The following is a 14295-nucleotide window of genomic DNA, read 5'->3' as shown; positions in this document are numbered from 1 at the left end:
GGAGTTTGGTGAGTTCCTTGTAGATTTCGGATACTAGCCCTTTATCTGATATGTCATTTGCCTATTAGTTTTCTTGATTGTTTCCTTTGCAGTGCAGAAGCTTTTTATCTTGATGAGGTCCCAAGAGTTCAATTTTGCTTTCATTTCCCTTGCCTTTGGGGATGTGTTGAGTAGGAAATTGCTGTGGTGGAGGTCAAGGAGGTTGTTTCCTACTTTCTCCTCTAGGGTTTTGATGGTTTCCTGTCTCACATTCAGGTCCTTCAGCCATTTTGAGTTTATTTTTGTGTATGGTGTAAGAAAGTGGTCTAGCTTCATTCTTCTGCATGTTGCAGTCCAGTTCTCCCAGCACCACCTGCTAAAGAGGCAGTCTTTTTTTCCATTGGATACTCTTTCCTATTTTGTCAAAAATTAATTGGCTGTACATTTGTGGGCCCAGTTCTGGGTTCTCTATTCTATTCCATTGGTCTGTGTGACTATTTTTGTGCCATATGGGTGTCTTAAAGGTTAATCAGCTAACAGCTGCTCGAAGTGACACAATCAGACCCCTCCTTAGTAGAGGACAATGTATCACAAAGATAGAGGGAAGTTCTGGTAAAGCCTTTACGCCAGACGTAGGAATGTTAGCTAGCCATTGTAAGTAAAAAGTAAAAATTATCCTTAATCCAAACTTGCATTTTTACTGTAAACTATTGGAAATGTCAGTCATAAGATACCTTGATAAAATATCAGAGGCCTCATAGTTTTTTGTTTTTTTTTTTTCCCAGAACCAAGGTCAAGTTTCTATAGGAAGTTAGTGGTCACATATCATTTAAGAAATTGCTTTTGTAAAAATGTCTTCACAGAAAACTGTTGAGTGGATGGTGATAAGATCTCACTGAGTTGTTACTATATTCAAACAGAGAATTTGGAATAGCAACACAATTATCTTGATTATATTTTGTCTCTCAGATTTATTTTATAACATACTTGGATTTATAAGTCTTCATTTTTCATTTAAAAATACCCATCTAAAATAGAAGCCCAAAATATAATTTCTAGAAACCTCTTAACCAAATACAGGCTCATTTTAGAATTTAAAAACCTATTTAAAAGCAAATTTAAACTACATAAAACATGTCATATTTTGAATTAATAAATATAATTTTATATTATGTATCAAAATTATCAATAAAACGAAGATTTATAAATAAAGACCATCATAAATATTTATCAGTGTTATGTAGAAAAGAAGGAAATGATTTTTGAACATCAAGCATGGGCCCTTAAATGGCTTAGTTGGCTAAGCTTTGAACTCTTGATTTCACCTCAGGTCATGATCTCACAGTTTGAGTTCAAGCCTCACATCAGGCTCTGCCCTGACAATGACAGTGTGAAGTCTGCTTAGGATTCTCTCTCTTTCCCTCTCTTTCTGCCCTCCCCCACTCTGGCTATCTCTCTCAAAAATAAACTTAAAAAAATTACACAATATTTCCTAGGTTTTCACTTTTTCAACAAGAGACATTTTGCTAAAAAACAAAACAAAAAATAAAAAGTATATGGCTCTTTATGACATTCATATGTGTGTTTATGTGCATTCACTTACACTCATGATAGCTGTACTTTTCCAGAGGTGCAAGTTGGTGCTCATAATTAGGTTGGCTATGTTGACTCAACATTGTGGAAGGTGAATATTTCATACTTATGAAAATGCCTAATGCAAACTGCACTGTTCTGTCTTATTAATGAGAATGTAAAAGAAAGGCTTGGAAAATGTAAAACATCTCCATAAAAATTGCAGGGGCAGGTGGTGTATTTGTCCATGAAATAAATCTTTAATTAATGCTCTGGAATATGATTTTGTAAAACAATATTTGTTCCATCTTTCCTACCACTGAAAGAAGATACAGCAAAAAAATATCTGCTTTTATTGCTCTACAAAATAATTTCTTTATATACTGACAAAAGTATACATTTAGGAGACATTTGGGTATATCACAGCTATAAGTTTCTAACACACATACAAATCTTGTTAACTTATTAAACATACAGTTTAAGTTGCTTTTTTCTAAAGTTTGAGAAACAGAATGCCAAGGTAATGATTGAAAATACAATCACATCTTATATATCATAACACAATTGAGGACAGGCTTGGAAAAGAGAGGGAGGAAGAATAGATCTGGAAGAGACACAAAGTTTCAGGCTAATTCAAACAAGTTACATACAGTTTCTAGAGAATGAAGACAGTGTAATCTCTTGAAATTAGACAGCAGATACAGGTAAAGTTCAACAAAAGTATATTTCAGAAGATTATAAAGACTTGCATGTGTAAACTGAAGGCAGAGCAGAAAAATTGCTGAAAAGCAGGTGGAATACTAGCCATCTGATACCAGCAGTTGTGGAAGTAGGTAGCAGGGACCCATTTGTGGCTTAGATATCCAAACAAGATATTCAAGATAGGTTTCCAGTTTCAAGCAAGGTTTGCAGGAAGATTGTGAAGTGGCCTCAACTGTTGGGTGGTAGAGATGTGGGCATAAATCCGTCTCATTCCCATTGGGACTGGACTTCAAAGTCTGAGATTTGTAGTGTTTAACCTCTGGTTTTGACTGTGGAGTCTCCAACAGCTAGGCGGTGATTCATAAGTAAATTGTTAATTATAGTTCCTGTATTTTGTATTTTTCTATCAATGAAAATAGTTCTGAGCTTCTTAACATACTAATGTCCATCTTTCTACTCTCCTAATATACTTTCTGGCAAGGGAGAAATCGGATTGGAGTTGGATAGAGCTGCCAGGAATGCCCATGGCAACTGACACACAAATGAGTCATTTCTGAGATATAAGATGCAGAAAGAAGTCTACAAAGCTCTGTGTTAAGAAACAGAAAAGCAAAAAGCCAAAAATGTTACATTAACATCTGATAACCTGTGATTGCAAACACTCAGCAATCAACCAGACTTTATTTTTTAATTAAACATTTTCTATGAACCAGGTGCTATATTTATGTAACTAAGTGAGCAACATATTATCTGCCCAAGGAATTTATGAGTTAGAAGTCCAAGGAGATGTGACCAAGTTTGCCCCTGCTTCTTCATGCATTTCTATGTTCTTATAGAAAGCTGGGGATTTTGCAGACCTGAAAGCCTTGCTGTTTATTAGTGATAAGAGTGAAGAGCAAGTGGCTTAGATTCGGAAGATAAAGGACACTCAGAACATTCAGCCAATTTACTATTATGAAAGTATAGCTTAGACAGGCAGGGTCCTGTCACCGCATATACCCTGGCCACGTAACCAAAAGCTTTGGTTTTCTAACTTGTAAAAGAAGAGTTTTTTTATTGTGTTAAACTGAGGACAAGAGAGAAATTAGCAATATTCCTAGCTTTGACAAGTACCACGTACTTTGACAAGTACCAAGTACACTAGGTAAATACATACTTTTATATAAATGAATACATATAAGATTAAGAGCATACAGCTCAAGGAGTGTTCTACATCATATGTCCTACATTATATAATGGCACTGATTTTACCCTGGTGAGAAGTCCAAAAATGAAGTTCTATAAAATGTCAGTTATTGGCTTGTTCAGCAACTTCCTTAATTTATATGTTCCTGTTTATTAATGTAGACTCTCATATTTCCTTCTAGTCCTTGTCTTCCAATTTGCTTTCCTTCTTCCCCTAAGATAAGGACTTCAAATAAAACCCTGGCTGGCTCAGATGGTGGAGAATGCCACTCTTGGATATCAGGGTTGAGATTGAGCCCCACAAGTTTACTTAAAAAATTTTAAATGAAACTAGAAATATGGTTTGTTAGTTTGTTCACACAATAATTTTTTTTTCCTACAGGCATTCACTGAATATATTTAACCTTATTACTACCTTGAGAATAATCTTTGAGTGGAATCCTAATAATATGGAATCAGAAATAAGTATCAATGTAACAGTTGAGTAGATATTAATGACATTAAGTAAAAGATGGCAGAAATTTCAACAATAAAAAATTAAACTACATACAAATACGGAAAATACATAAAATATTAGAAACCTATGTGCTAAACATTCACTGTTAGATTTACAGGTTTGGCTTTTTTTCTTGTATATGGATTCTAGCAGAAGAGCTATAGATTTGAAGTAATTATTTTTATGTAATTTGAAAGAAAATGCTTTGTTCTGTTTTGATAGCTAATTTCAAATAGCATAGATTCTTCAATTTTAGATACTATTGAAGTTTATGAACTAAGGGGATATTAATCAGACAAGTCCCCTAAGAGATGATTTTATAAATAACTACTATAGAATGGATAATTCAATAGCAAAAGGCAACAAAAGTATAGTGAGATAATAGAGTTTAAATTTAAATTGCTCTCTATGTGTCTCATTATTTTTGAGTCTTAATTTTAGTTTGTTTAACAGAAATGCAAGGGCAGATAAAAATACAATAAAGAATTCCTTTCAATAGAAAAGCATTTCACGTAATTCAGAGTTTAGAACTATAAAGAACAACTTATTGTACTGTGGAATGAATTGTAGCTCAGAGAGTTAAAGTGACATGATCCAGATTAAACATCTTTTAATTGCCTTAGAAATATTAAAAACATAGTTGGCCCTACTCTATCTTACAGTCATTACAATTTACCAAGATGACTGGTAAATTGTAAAAGTGATTTATATAAAATGATAGTATAAACTTCTCACTACTCACAAAATTTTAATAACCAGTGTTTCTATAAAAATTTGTTTATATAAATTTAAATTTTAGAAATAAGATTATATGAATAACAGGCACTTGGTTGCTCAGTTGGTTAAGCGTTCCACTTTTGATTTCAAGTCGTATCATGATCTCAGTTTGTGGGATAAAGCCCCACATAGGTCTCTGTGCTGACATCACAGATGCTGCTTGGGATTCTCTCTCTCTCTCTCTCTCTCTCTCTCTCTCTCTCTCTCTCTCTCTCTCACACATCTCCTCCTCTCCTCCCCTTCCCTCCCTCTGCCCCTTCCACTGCTTGTGTGCTCTCGCTCTCTCTCTTGCTCTCAAAATAACTAAAATAAACTTTAAAAAGATTGTATGAATAAACCTTTTTAGGATTTGTTGGAATTAAAGTTTTTATTATGATGGTAAATGATATTTTACAATACCTTCATGTGTAAATCTCAAAAGAAATTTAGACTTTGTTAATCTAACCATATGGATAAACAGTAAAAATATATGCATTATTTACTTCTGTCTATAATACAGTATCTCTTTATCTCTCCATCCATCCTAGTAATTTATAGATCTGTAGTTTGAGTGAAATTGATTTGTATCTGTCATTAATACACACTTTACTAATCACTATACATAATTTACATAGGATAGTGTTTGCTAGAGATGAATGCTTGGTCTCCTACATAAGAGTATAAGGGCTGTAAGATTCTTATATGCTTTTCAAACCTGCCTTCTCACGAGTTTGCAGTGCTTCATCAATATTAGCTCATTAATCTTCACAGCATCCATGTGAAGAAGACAACAGATATTATCACTGCTCAACACATGGAGCCACATATAATGGAAAAGTCAACTACATTGTCTTGGGTTTATGGTGAAGTAGTGGTAAAGCAGAGCACATCTTTAGATACAGAGAGGGCACATGTACATACCCCTAGTTAAATCCCCTTGCTCTGGAGCTTCTACAACTTTTTTTTGATGAGAATCACGGAGAGCTTTTATTAAATACATAGTCATCTTTAATGCACACATATATAAGAAAATATAAGGGGGATTGGAAGGAAACCCTTAGGTTTAAAGACCTGAAAGATAATATAAACCAAGTAAATCTTTGTTTGGATCATGATTCAAACTGTAAAGAATAATGTGTTTAAGAAACAATGAAAAATATGTATTTTGGTAGAAATCTACTTTTGAATTGAGTAGGCTACACAGACCTATCAATAGATTTACTGAAAATCAAAGGAGCAAAGTTCATTTGATCTAAGAATTTTTCTACATCAGATCAAGATAATTCTACTCTGACACAGAATAATGTCAAAGTATATCATATTAGGCAAGAATGCAATCTATTAACAAGTCTTGAATAAAGTTTCAATGATTATTTGGAGAATACAAAAATAATTTGAAGGAAAAGGTCTATCTTTGCCTTTTCAAAGGATCATGTAACTATGCAAATCTGACATCAATAATGAGAAATAAAATGTTTCTTTGAAAAAAAAAGTCACTCATGTTAGTAAAATAGCAATACTCTCACACTGCTGATTGAATGCAGTTTTGCCTGAACTCTTAGGCATTTAACTGACATTAAGAGATTGAATTATCATTTAACGAATGCTTTTGTGGTGGCACAATTAGGCGATGGGAGGAACAATTGGCAGAGGATTATCTACAGATGATACAGCCTTTTTTTTTTCTAACATTAGAGAAAACTTTCAAGCAAAACAACCTTGTTAGCAAACTTTCTCAATAAATTGTAAGACAAATTTTTACTGTAATTTTTTTATAATATGTTTTCAACTTGGATACAGTTTTAAAATCTGTTGAAATGCCATATTCATTAGCAAAGTTGACTATTAGGTTAAAATTCTTTCATTAATAAGAGGCTAGTACAGATCTGCAATCAACATCTACATCAATTGGTCAGTTTTATAAACCTATTACTTAGGCTTATAAAAAATTGCACATAGGCATTCTTCTCATAATAATATATTTCTTCAAATGCATATTAATTACTGTTTGAGTTATTTTAACTATGCACCCACAGAATTACCTGCTTCTTTTCATAGGCAGAGATGTTCATTTCCAAGATTTCTGACCTATTGGCCCATATTAATTCCTATTTTATATTTTTGAATCAGTGGGAACTCGGCATCATGGGTATACTAGGCAACAGAGTTGGGAGGCTAAAAAAATGATTTCTGGATTTCTGAAGCCATCAGCATGAATAAACTATTGCTGTGTAACTCAAATGTGTTTTCAAAAATTAGATCTGTATTATTAAGCCTTTATTTATTTTTATTTTTTATACAATTTATTTTTTTAACATATGCAATTATTTTCCGTCATTTACAATACAGTAGTTTCAATGATACTTCAAACGGAAAAGCAAAGTAAAAAATCAAAACCCCCACTTCTATTTGATGTAATTAGACTTATACAGAAATTAGAAGGTTAGGTACCAACTAGTTAATCACCTAATTTCACAGCTATCTGAAGTGGCAATTGTAATATAGCAGCTTATCTATGATACATTCAAGATACATGATACAGTTTGTTACTTGCCCATAAGCTACAACACAGCCTGCTTAATACCTTTCCTTAAATTCCACCTCTATACTACAATATGCTTGAGGTCCATGCAAAAAAGTAGCTGCCCTTTATATAGGAAATGGATGATTACGTCTTTGGTGTTGTAAAAGCAACTTCATTTAAACATAACCACCCCCATCACCAAAAAAAGAAGAGAAAAAAGTAAAGAAAATAATAAGTGAAAAACCCAAGACACACTCCCTGGCGGGGGGAGGGGGGGGGACCAGCATGTAATTTCTGTCCTTTAAAACACCTGTTTTTACCTTCTAAGGATTGTTTAGTGCTCTGAATATCTACTACTTATGTTCTTTGATGTGAAAAGTTTCTGAATGTATAATGACTTTCTTAAATTTACAAAGCTATATTTGCTTCTCACAAAGTATCTGAGGTAACTCAGAAGTGAGCAAATGAGGGGAGAGTTAGCAGAGCTAGAAGATTCCTAAATCTAGTGTAGAAATAATATCTGCAAGAAAAGTTTTGGCTAATTAGAGTGATGGCACCACTTTTTTTTCTATTTCCTTTTCAGAGACAGTAAAACAAATTGCAATATTTGCTTTTGTCTTCATATGCTTAAGATGCCATAATAAATACTATAGGCCTGGTAACATAAATAACAGAAATCGGTTTTCTCCCAGTTCAGAAGGTTGGAAGTCTGAGGTCAGGATGCCAGCATGGTTGTGTGTTATGGTGACTGAGCTCTGCCTGGCTTGCAGATTGCTGCCTTCTTCCATGTTGTCTCATGGCAGAAACAGAGAAAAAGAAATATTTGTTCCTCTCCATAAAGGCCACAAATCCTATCAAACCAGGAGTCCATTTAACCTCAATTACTTCCTAAAAATCCTCTTTAAACATGTCACACTGGGGCTCACTTCAGCATAGGAGTCATATGGGACAATATCTTAGTGTTAAATTTCAATCCAATTATCTGTTTTCTTTGGGGTGATACAGTGTAACTTCGTGTATAGTTGATGGAATAAGATTTCCAAATGAGAAGTCAGAAAAACCCGGTTGCAGATCCCAGCTCCACTACTTAATAGTGTGGGACTTTAAACAAGGTAAATTCTTTTGGCTCAGTTTCTTCTTATCTAACTTGGGAATAATGATATGTAGAAGTAGATCAATTATCATTTTATAGATATAATGTATGGATATAGATCTAATTAGTTCTGCAGGTAATGTGTCTAGTACAGTGCTTAGTATGTTCTGACATTTTTTAATTGCAGTAATTGACATTATGTCACATTAAGATGTACAATATAATGATTTGACATTTGTATTTAGTGAAATGATCAGCCTAACTAGTCTAGCTAATATTTGCCCTCGCAGCTATAAAATTTTTGTGTATGTGACAAGTTTTAAGATCTATTTTGTTAGCAATTTTATAATATGCTATTGCATACATATTAACTACAAGCATACGTATTATTAACTACAATACAAATACAATATTATTAACTACAAGCACCAAGCTGTGCATTACAACACCATGGCTTATTTATTTTATAACTGTATACTTTTTAATTAATTTATTTTTAAAGTATAAGTGGGGGAGGAGCACAGAGAGAGGGGGAGAATCTCAAGCTCCATGTTATCAGCGGGGAGCTCAATATGGAGCTTGATTTCATGAACTGTGAGATCATGATGACCTGAGACAAAATCAAGAGTCAGATGCTTAACCAACAGAGCTACCCAGATGCCCCTATAAATGTGTGTTCCTTTGACTGTTAATCACCCATGTCAGACACCCCACCAATCTCTTTCTAGCAGCCACCAGTCTGTTCTCTGTATCTGAGTTCAATTGGTTTTGTTATTGTTGTTTTTAGATTTCACATGTTTGTCTGGCTCCCTTTGTTCACTTGGCATAATGCCTTCAAGTTCCAGCCATGTTGTCACACAGGGCAAGTATTCATCCTTTTTTATACCTAAATAATATTCCAGTGTTTGTGTGTGTACACACCACATTTTTAATTTATCCATTCATCCATTAATTTTTTTAAGTTTATTTATTTTGAGAGAGAAAGCATGAGTAGGGGAGGGTCAGAGAGAGAGAGAATCCCAAGCAGGCACTGCAGTGCAAGCGTGGAGCCTGATGTGCGGCTCAAACTCAACTGTGAGATCATGAGCTGAAAACAAGATTCGAATGCTTAACAGACTGAGCCACCTGGGCGTCCCTATCCATTCACCCATTAATGGACACTTAAGTTGCTTTCTTCAACATCATGGCTATTGTGAATAATGGTTCAATGAACATGAGGATGCATATATCTTTTTGAGTTAGTGTTTTCATTTTGTTCAGATATATCCAGAAGTGGAATTACTGGACCATATGATAGTTCTAGTTTTAATTTTTTTAGGAAGTTCCAAACTGTTTTATATAATGACTTCACCAATTTACATTCCCACTAATAGAGCACAAGGATTCTCTTTTCTCCACATCCTCACCTACATTTATAATTTTTTTGTATTTGATAATATTCATTCTAACAGGTATAGGGTGATACCACTTCCTAGTTTTGATTTGCATTTCCCTGAATATTAGTGATGCTGACTAGGAAACATTTTATATACTTCTTGGTCATCTTTATGTCTTTTTTAGAAAAATGTCTATTCTCTGCTCATTTTCTAAGGGGATTGCTTGATATTTATATTGCTTTGTATTGAGTTCTACAAATTATTTGTGTATTTTGGATATTAACCACTTATTAGATATATGATTTATAATTCTTTTTGCTCCTGTTTAGTTGGGTTTTGTTTTGTTGATGGTTTCCTTTGTTGTGTATTTGGTCAATTCTTTGATTTCCTTTACATTTCATTTTGTTGGTAGTTTCCTTTTAGTTTGATGTAGTCCCACTTGTTTATTTGTGCTTATTCTCTTTGCTTTTGCTGTCAAATCAAAAAAATCAACACCAAGACCAATGCCAAGGACCTGCCTATATTTCTTCTAGGGGTTTTATGAGGTGAGGTCTTAAGTTGAAGTATTTAATTTATTTTCATTTACTTTGTGTATGGTGTAAGATAGTCATTGAGTTTTATTTTTTTGCATGAGGCTGTCCAGTTTTCCTAACACCATGTATTGAAGAGACTGTCCTTTTCCCATTTTATATTCTCAGCTCCTTTGTCACAAATTAATTGACCATATATGCCTGGATTTATTTTGGGGCTCTGCTCTACTGATCTATGTGTCTGTTTTTATGTCAATACCATACTGTTTTGATTACTATAGCTTCGTAATAGACTTTGAAATAAGGAAGTGTAATGATTCCAGCTTTGTTCTTCTTTCTCAAGATTGCTTTGACTATTTAGAGTCTTTTGTGGTTCCATGCAAATATTAGGATTGTTTGTTATATTTCCATGATAATTGGAATTTTAATAGGGATTACACTGAGTCTGTAGATTGCTTTGGGTAATATGGATAATTTTACAATACTCATTTAATCGATGAGTGCAGAATATGTTTCCATTTAGTTGTGTAATCTTTAATCTCTTTCATCAGTGTCTAACAGTTTTTTATGTAAAGTTTTTCACATCTTGGGTTAAATTTATTCCTAGGCATTCTGTTTTATATAATTATAAATTTTCTCTTTCTAACTGCATTAATTTGTAGAAATGCAACATATGTTGCTTTGTATCTTGCAGATTCTTTGAAATTGTGTGTTAGTTGAAAGAGGTTTTATTGCTGGAGTTTTTAGGGTTTTCTACATATATCCATCTGCAAATAGTGACAGTTCTGTTCCTTTCCAATTTGGATGCCTTTTATTTCTTGCCTAATTTCTCTGGTGAGGACATGCAAAACTATTTTGAATAGAAGTGGCAAAATCAGCATTATTGTCATGTTCCTAATCTTAGGGTAAAAAAACTTTGAGCTTTTCACCACTGATGTTAGCTGTGGCCTTATCATATATGCTCTTTCTTATGTTCAGATATGTTCCCTCTATACCCATTTTTTGAAAGCTTTTGCCATAAAAGATGCTGCATGTTGTCAAATGCTTTTTCTGCATCTATTAAGATCTTATGATTTTTATTCTGATTTTGCTGATATGGTGTATCACACTGACTGGTAGATGTTGAACCATCCTAGCATTACTGGAATAAACCTGATTGATGATGCTGTATAATGTTTTAATGCATTATTGATATTTAATGGTGTCTCAGTGTGTTGGATTTGGATTGCTAAAATTTTTTGAGTGTTTTTCAGCTCTTTTAAATGCAGATTTTGGCCTATAGCTTTCTTTTCTGGTGGTGTGCCTGTATAGTTTTATTATCAAGGTAATACTTGCCTCAAACATGGGGTTAAAAAAATTTCCCTCCTCCTACATTTATTGGAAGAGTCTGAGGATAGTATATAATTATTCTTTAAATGTCCAATAGAATTCACCAATAAAGCTCTCTAGTCCTGGAATTTTATTTGTTGGGAGGGGTCTGTTTATTGATTTATTCTTGTAACTAGTGAATCAGTCTTTTCAGATTTTCTACTCATTCATGTTTCAGTATAGGTGGATTGTATGTTTCTTGGAATTTATCCATTTCTTCTATGTTGTCCAGTTTGCTGATACACAAGTGTCCCTAGTATTCTGTTATAATCCTTTGTATTTGTATGGTATCAGTTGTAAAATCTCTTTTATTTATGACTTTATTTGAATCCTCTCTATTTTTATCTTGGTGATAAAAGCCTCTAAAGACTTGTAAAGTTTTCTTTTTTTATGTTTTTTATTTATTTTTGAGAGACAGAGACAGCACAAGCAGGGGAAGGTCAGGGAGAAAGGGAGACACAGAATCTGAAGCAGGCTCTGAGCTAGCTGTCAGCACAGAGTCCAACGTGGAGCTTGAACCCACAAACCGTGAGATCATGACCTGAGCTGAAGCCAGACGCTCAACCAACTGAGCCACCCAGGTGCCCCTAAAGTTATCTTAAAAAAAAAAAGCTCTTAGTTTCATTGATAGTTTTTATTATCTTTTTAGTCTCTTTTGCTTTATTTCCACTCCAATATTTATTTCCTTCTTTCGGCTGATTTTGGTCTTGATTTGTTCTTCTCTTTCTAGTTCCTTGAGGCATAAACCTAGGTTGTTGGAAACTTTTCTTGTTTCTCTAGATAGGCATGTATCACTACAAACCCCTCTTAGATTAACTATTGAGTACATCCCATGGTTTATTATGTTATATTTCCATTTTTATTTGTTTCATAATTTTTCTTTTCTTTCTTTCCTGATGGGGTTTATGACACAGTTGTGTCTCAGGGTCCCTGTCCACTTTAATGGGTTTTTTTTCCCCTTGTTCAATTCAGTGTGTGGGAGTTGCCTCTTCCCCCTCCCCCAGGGGAAATTGTTCCACATGTAGCTCCAGGTTTGGAGTGGCCATGGGAGGGTGTGAGTTCAGAAGTTCCTGTTTCACCATGTTAAACCAGAACCTTGAATACTTTATTAAAATGCTACACTGACACATTGTCTAAGTGTAAGTGATTTCTACTTGGGCACTCCTTCACTCTATGCATCTTTTTGAATGTGTATCCTGTATCATTCATTGTTGTCACTGAGGAAGAGGATGCATCAGTGAAAAAGAAAAACAAAGTTTCTATTGTCATGAGGTCTTTTGTGAGACATAAAACACACAATAAATACAAAACCATCACCCAGTAGATAACTCAGCACAAAATTACATAAAATGATGGAAAAGAGTGACTATTTTAGATTGGGTGGTTGGAGGGTATCTGTGTACTAAGAATGAACCAGTTTTGCAAATACTAGGATACAACATTTACAGTAAAGAAAGAGATAACAATGAGTTCAAATAATGAAAGATGAGAATCATTTGAAATCAGGCTGGAACAGACCTGAAACAGCAGAGTGGGTAAGGGAGCAGAGGGGGTCTAGGCACAGGCTAAACGAGCTTCATGAGCTAGGGAAGCAGAGGCAGTTTCTTCTATGTGAGATGCTTAGAATTTTAATAGTTTTATACAAGGGAATGACATCATGGGAAGCATGTTCAAGAAAAAACACTCTGGCTTTTATAAGAATGGATTATAGCTAATGGTGGAAGCAGAATGTGCAGATGAGAGGCTACTGGAGTGTTTGTAAACATTGATGCATTTCGGAGAGCATTCTCTTCCCATCTGTTCTAGCCAGGTCTCATCAGTGCTGTAATTCTGGGGGACAATGAATATGTCTTTGGAAGATAATCATATGTAGACTTGCATAAAAAGTATGACCTAAATCACTTTGTGCTGTTACACTGTCAATAGAGTGTGCTTTGCATAGAGTTGGTGTTCAAATGTGCCTATTGCCAGACTACATTATGTGTATCCCCTTATTATTGATGGTTGGAAATACTGCCATTTCTTCTTCCCCCTTCTCCTTTTTCTTCTTTATATGGTCATAGAAGAAAAAAATATATATAACAAGTTAAATAAACATACCTCAAAGTCAGGATTTCCAAATTTCAGCTTCAATCAAGTTGTCAAAAATAATGTGAATTTACCTAACAAGAAAATATAATTGGGATACAACACATCCAGATGATAAGACTGAGGCCATATATCAAATAAACTTAGAAGTCTGAGTATAAAAAAAGTTTGAGTTCAGAGGATGTGTCAGGCATCTAATATAATGTGGAAAAAGCAATGATCCAAAACTTTAAAAAAAATTACTTGGGTTTTGTTATAGACAAAAGTTTGTTTTATAGCTGATGGTGCTGACACGGGGAAAATTGCAGGTGGGGCACTTTAATTATATATATTTATTTTTATAAGTAATAGAGAAGAAGCAAAGATAGTCCTAGAAGACTTAAGTAACATTAATATGCTTATAATTGTTAGTATTACTTGATCCTCTGCTATATTAAAATTTTAAAAAAGACCTCACAAATGTAAAGGTTATTAGGGTCAATTAATCCATCCTTCCAGTTAATATAACATGGATCTTCATATAAATAATTTTAATTAGGCACATTGTTCTCTTTTTCCTAATATTCACTTAAAATTCAGCAAAGACTGAATACCCACTCTGTAGCAAGGGCAAAAGAAAAAAAATG

This window comes from Suricata suricatta, chromosome 5, assembly GCF_006229205.1.
Source record: "Suricata suricatta isolate VVHF042 chromosome 5, meerkat_22Aug2017_6uvM2_HiC, whole genome shotgun sequence".
Lineage (NCBI taxonomy): Eukaryota > Metazoa > Chordata > Mammalia > Carnivora > Herpestidae > Suricata > Suricata suricatta.
Note: the sequence above shows the minus strand (reverse complement) of the source record.